This window comes from Paroedura picta, chromosome 5 (genome assembly GCF_049243985.1).
Source record: "Paroedura picta isolate Pp20150507F chromosome 5, Ppicta_v3.0, whole genome shotgun sequence".
Classification (NCBI taxonomy): Eukaryota; Metazoa; Chordata; class Lepidosauria; order Squamata; family Gekkonidae; genus Paroedura; species Paroedura picta.
The window spans coordinates 20,790,610-20,797,458 of NC_135373.1; positions in this window are offsets into that span (position 1 = coordinate 20,790,610).

Consider the following 6,849-nt stretch of genomic DNA (forward strand, 5'->3'; position numbering starts at 1 on the left):
TGAAACAGGCCTTTTTAGACCTCAGCCTCTGGAATTCAGACATTTATTTCAAATGCCAAGTGTTGGTCTTGCACTCAAATACAAAAATCATAAGGAGTAGAGTGCCTCTGAGCACATGCAAAGTGTTAATATGGAGCATCCATAACCTGCTCCAAACAAGAGCTACCAGGCATACTGAAACCTTGGCAACTTCTCTCCCCCACGACCAAACATCTTTCTTTCTTTCTTTCTTTCTTTCTTTCTTTCTTTCTTTCTTTCTTTCTTTCTTTCTTTCTTTCTTTCTTTCTTTCTTTCTTTCTTTCTTTCTTTCTTTCTTTCTTTCTTTCTTTCTTTCTTTCTTTCTTTCTTTCTTTCTTTCTTTCTTTCTTTCTTCTCCATGGGGACTCCAAACAGCTTACATTATTCTCCTCCTGTCTATTTTATCCTCAGGACAACCTTGGGAGGTGGGCCCAAGGTTACTCAGCAAGTTTCCATGGCAGAGAAGAGATCTGAATCTGGGCGTCCCAGGTTCTAATCCAGCGCTCTAACCACTACAGCACAGTGGCTCTACTCGTGTCTTATTATGTTCCTAAATTGTCCTGTTTTTGCTTTGGGTGGGAGATTTTTTTTTAAAATACCATCATTCTCACTGTACACAAGGCTGTGATTCTTAAATCATGGCTCTAGAAGTCCATAACTCTGGATTTCAGAATATATACCTGTAAAATTAGTGATACTTGAACATCTAGTGGTTTGGCACACGTGCTGTTCATGGTTGCAGACAGGGAGATGATTTTTCAGTGATTGGTTTGATTGTTCATTGACCCGTTTGTTCATTGGCCTGCTCTCACCCTTTTCCTTGCAGCATTATAAGAGGGAAGATGCAGAGCATTGGATATATACTCACTTTTGATGCAAAACTGGTGACAAGCTTAAGGTAAACATGTGACTTCTAACTAGGGTTGTCATCCTCCAGCTAGGGACTGGAGTTCTCTTGGAATTAGGGCTGATCTCCAGACTGCATAGATTGCTTGTTTATTTATTTAAAATATATTTATTCCACTTCTTCCGGCTGCCTTGGAAGGTGGACTGGATGGCATTATTCTCTACTGAGGATCCTCCCCTCCCTAAACCCTACACTCCCAGGATTCTCCCTCAAGTCCCCAGGCATTTCTGAACCTGGAGCTGGAAACCTTACTTCTAACACCCATCAGATGGCTGAGAGTGGCTTCCTTGTGATACATTAAACACCTTTTCATTGTACTGTCCCAAGTAACTGTTTGAGTAGTTAAGGCACCATGGATATTACAACTGCCACAGTCCATTTTGAATGGTTGAGTGCAGTGATAGAGGCCCAGCTTTTGCAGACGAAGTTAATACAGGGTTTTCCAGGGTGACTGAACCAGCAATGGGGAATAACAGGAAAATGTAGACTCCTTGCCATGTCAATTCAACCTCCCTTAAATATGGAGGAAAGGACAAAGTTGTAACCATAGCAGAATTCTATAAGCATTTTGAACTAGTAAAGTCACCACAAGTTCACAGGGGGTGGAATAGACCTCGGCCTAGTGAAAACCATATTTCACAATTCTAAGAAAACCATATGTGGTCATTTATCACATCCTGACTCGAGTCATTTTGAAAGATTTCCCCCTCTCGAGAAGTAGTTATTTAGGGCATATGGCAGGAGAACAGACACAAACGCATTGTTTGAGGGCAAATCCTTCCTCAGAGAAAGGTGACTTGGCCATGAAATATTTCTGTTGGACTCAGTCGATACAAGATGGCTGCTTGTTCCATCTGTTGGGAAAAAAATCAACCATTTAAAAATAGCCATTAGCCAAATTAGGGAATGTCCCCATTAACCAACATCTCTCTGTTTACCAGATTTTGTGACTATAATCGGAAAAGGATTATAATAAAGTTTCCCAGGAGGCATTTGGGTGGGCGTTGTTGGAAACAAGATATGGAACAGGAGAAACCTTAGGATAAAATCTTTCACAGGAAACTCTTTTGGCAAACATAAACTGATTCCCCGGGCCTGAATATTCACCACACACACAAAAAGAATTTCGACTGATTCCAGCACAGGAAAACCTGGCTGTGACACACTCCCTCATTAAAATATGATATTAAGTCATTGAGGGTTGGCTGCTCTTTAACAGAGCGCCCAACCCATTGCCTGAGGGGGCCATTATAATGGGGGGAGGAATTTGCCACATTTTGAATCCTCAGCTGCAGGGAATGAAGAGGCATAGTATATTCCTTGTCCATATTTCTGGCTGAGGGGACATGATTTACCTCAGTTTTGGACCTACGGCAAAATCTGAGGAATGGCTAAATATGAACTATCGGCTTTGCACGTAGCTTACAAACATGCTGTGGCCCCAACGTTCTTGAGCCTGCAGGCACCTTCGGAATTTGGACACAGGGTGGTAGGCACAACCATAACATGGCCACTATGGGAGGCAGAGCCAACCAGACACAGCAGAAACTCAAATAAAGGGGACATTTTTTAAAAATGCAAAGTGATTGTACTGCTTTACTCTGCTCTGGTTTGGCCTCACTTGACGTACTATGTTAAGTTTTGGGCACCACAGTTGAAGTCCAACTGGAGCATGTCCAGAGGAGGACAACAAAGATGGTGAGGGGTTTGGAGACCAAGACATATGAAGAAAGGTTGGGGGAGCTTGGTCTGTTTAGCCTGGAGAGGAGACGACTGAGAGGGGATCTGATAACTATCTTCACGTATTTAAAAGGCTGCCTTGTAGAAGATGGAGCAGATTTGTTCTCTCTTGTCCCAGCGGGACGGGTCAGAAACAATGGAATGAAATTAATTCAAAAGAAATTCCGTTTAAACATCCTGAAGAAGTTCTTGACAGTTAGAGCGGTTTCTCAGTGGAACAGGCTTCCTCGGGAGGTGGTGGGTTCTCCATCTTTGGAAAATTTTAAACAGAGGCTGGATAGCCATCTGACGGAGAGGCTGATTCTGTGAAGGTTCAAGGGGGTGGCAGGTGACAGTGGATGAGTGATTGGGATGTGAGTGTCCTCCATAGTGCAGGGGGTTGGACTAGATGACCCAGGAGGTCCCTTCCAACTCTATTATTCTATGATCCATTGGGAAAATGGAGTTGGAGAGAATAAACCAATGCCATAGTAGCAGCTGTCACTGAGATGTTAGTTTGATCAGCCCAGCCAATGGAAAACCTGAAACCCTACTGGGTGGGAGCCTACCTGGCCCCACCCACTTTATAAAAACTCTTGGGGCGCACCAGGAACAGTATTCCCTGGGCACCATGTCGGGAACTCCAGATATGAGTGGTCATCTTTATTCAGTCTCAGCTGTATTGGTAAAGAGGTAACAGAAGTACTTGTTCAGCTAGGATAACAGGCTGACATTCTCACAGTTTGGGGGAGACCTTTCTCCCTTTTGATGTAACTTTATTTTGCTTCTGATGGACTTGTACTGGGATGGGGGGGTGGCAACTTTGAGTCAAATGGAGGTTTCTGAACTCAATGACATTTAGGGTAGGGGAAAAAAATTTGGTTCAAGAGCTCCATCCAGCCTACAGGGACTCCCTGTATAGCAACACATAGAATCCTAGAGTTGAAAGAGGCCATACAGGCCATCTAGTCCAAGCCCCTGCTCAATGCAGGATCAGTCTCAAGCATCCGGGATACGGATCTGTCCAGCCACTGCTTGAAGACCGCCAATGAGGGGGAGCTCCCCAGCTCTTGAGGCAGCCCATCCTGAACTGTGACATCCCTCTAGCCGGTACCATTCAATGTGTAGTTTCAATCCATTACTGCGGGTCCTCTCCTCTGCTGCCAATAGTCAGTGTTCCCTGCCCTCCTTTAAGTGAGAACCTTTCAAAGACTTAAAGACAGCAATCCTGTCCCCTCAACCTCTCACCCTCCTCTTCTCCAGGCTGAACATTCCCAAGTCCCTCAGCCTTTCCTCCTAGGACTTGGTCCCCAGGCCCTGGATCATCTTCATCAGTCTCCTCTGGACCCTCTCAATTTTGTCCACATCCTTTGCGAAGTGAGGCCTCCAGAACAGCACATGGGACTCCAGCTGCAGGCTGACCAATGTGGTACACAGCTGGACTATGACATCTTGCGATTTTGATGTGATGCCTCTGTTGATCCACCCAAGACTGCATTTGCCTTCTCACAGATAATGTATAAGGTAAAGGTAAAGGTATCCCCTGTGCAAGCACCGGGTCATGTCTGACCCTTGGGGTGACGCCCTCTAGCGTTTTCATGGCAGACTCAAAACAGGGTGGTTTGCCAGTGCCTTCCCCAGTCATTACTGTTTACCCCCCCCCCCAGCAAGCTGGGTACTCATTTTACCGACCTCGGAAGGATGGAAGGCTGAGTCAACCTTGAGCCGTCTGCTGGGATTGAACTCCCATCCTCATGGGCAGAGCTTTCAGACTGCATGTCTGCTTCCTTACCACTCTGCGCCACAAGAGGCTCTATATAATGCAGGGGTAGTCAAACTGCGGCCCTCCAGATGTCCATGGACTACAATTGTAGTCCATGGACATCTGGAGGGCCGCAGTTTGACTACCCCTGATATAATGTATACAATAATGTAATTAAAAACATAGGGCCTGAATATCAGACTGCATTAAAAGGAATCAAGAATCAGTTTTGCATAAGCTATTACAAATCCCTCAGACAAAGTTGATGATACATATCAAATGATCATATACATTTTGAACTCAAGAGCTTTCTTCAGGGGTCAATAGCAGTAATAGTGGAAGAACAGGTTTTTTTATACCATGCTTCTCACTATCCAAAGGAATTTCTCTGTAGCTGACAATCACCTTCCCTTTCTATTCCCAGAACAGACACCCCTTGAGGTAGGGGGGGCTTAACCCCACACAGGCTCTTATAACATAGATTTTAGAAACACATCCAGAAAATAAACTGTATCAACCAGAACCAGGTGGTATTATAGTGCAGTTTGATGTTAGATTATAAAGCAAACGATGGGTCCTGTCACGTGGTAACTATGTTCACACATGAATCATCCATTGATACTACAATCTGGTACAGAATTTCAAGGGCATTTCCACACATCGTCAAAAATAGCGTTACATCAGCTGAGTGGCGTAAATCCACATATAATTGCAACTCCTGGCCCCTCCTCACCTTTTTGCTGTCCCGCTCTTCTCTGCCGCCATTTCATGCTTCTCCCCTCCACAAATGTTGCTGGAAATGGTGGAAGAGAGCAACACAATTTATATGCAATTCTCTTTCACCTGTCAATCAAGCCAGGAAGCCAATCAATCACCTTTCTCCATGCTTTAAAGGGCCTGCAATGTCTGCTAATTTTTAAAAACTCAATACTTCTCTGTTGAAACACCCATGCATCTAATCATAGATGCACTCACTTATGGAATCATGAATCTTGATTCTTTTAAAAATAAATCTCGTTCCTGATTGGTGGTTGGGGGAAACCTTAGAGAGGCATGCTTTGTGCTACAACTTTGGGGATTTTTTTTTTTGCCTTTGCTTGCACAATTTAACTATTCATTGCTCCAGGCAGTTAACTTAAAAAAAAACAACAACTCCCATCCCCAGGAGAAGTGAGAGGGTGGGACATTGGAGGTGCAGATAGCACTTCTTCGCCTCCATACATTTTTTTTGCTGATGGCCTGCTGTTTGCTCTTCATTAGCTAGCACTACATAGGTTGGTGAATCCACTTTTTGGGATTCACCAACTAGCACCTTAAGATGGAGGATGTAGTGGAGAATTTACTGCTCAGATGCTGCATGTTGGCAACGTCATGTGGAAGGGCCAGAATATAACAACAACAAAAGGTAAGTATCCCACTAATTTAAAGGATGCAGAAATCCCCCAAGTGTTTCTTGACATGTGTGTCATCAGTGAGCAACAAAATAGTTACAGTTTTGGGATGCCATGGCGAGAGGGAAACAGAAATAACCTGGAGCAAAAAAGTGAGGGAGAGAGAAAGATGGAGGCTCCCCTTCTCTCCATCCCTCTCCAAATCCCCCCAGTAGATTTTTAAGTACATGCAAGGGAACATCCCACGATGACACTCTTCAACGGTATCAATGTAAGTGTAGATTTCTGGTTTTTTGCAAATTAACTTACTGCTCTGTGCCTCATAGCTAAGCAATCTTCTCTGATTGGCCAGGGTGTCAGTTCAAAGACTTCCTGGTTCCCGGTTGCTAGGCTTCCCTCCCTGTTTTAAAGTGACTGTGCTTCCGAAGGGTAGATTCAAGCAGGTAGCCATGTTGGTCTGAAGTAGCACAACAAAAATAGAGTCCAATAGCACCTTTAAGACCAACAGAGATTTATTCAAGGCATGAGCCACACCCACACATCTCTCAGCAGAGATTTGCTTCGTTCTCTGAAAGAGCTGCTGCTGGCCTGGGAGTCAAAAGAGAAGAAATAAAGCACTAGTGCCAGCTGGAGTCACCTGACACCCCCCCTCCAACTAGTTTAGGAAAGGTAGTTCAGCTTCGTGATCACCGCTCCTCTCTCCCCCCTCCCCTCTCTGAGCTTCCTTAATCAAGTGCAGAAGGCTTTCTGTTTCAATTCGGGGGGGGGGGGGGAAGACCTAGGTTTAAATCGATCTGAATTCAGCAGGATCCACAGTGGGGGAAAAAGTAAGTGCAGAATCATCCCAGGGCTAACATTATTGCAGCCTGTAGAAATCCAAGATACTGACTGCATGGGGCAATAAGGGTTTTAGGGATATAAAGTAGCACGGAACCCCTGGCTGGAGGAGTCCACAAAATGCTTCCCCCCCAGCACTGTTAGCACCTGTCAAAGCCATATTTTTGCCATTTGTTCTTCTGCTCTGTTTTCCGTCTTCTTTAATTGGTTGTGTT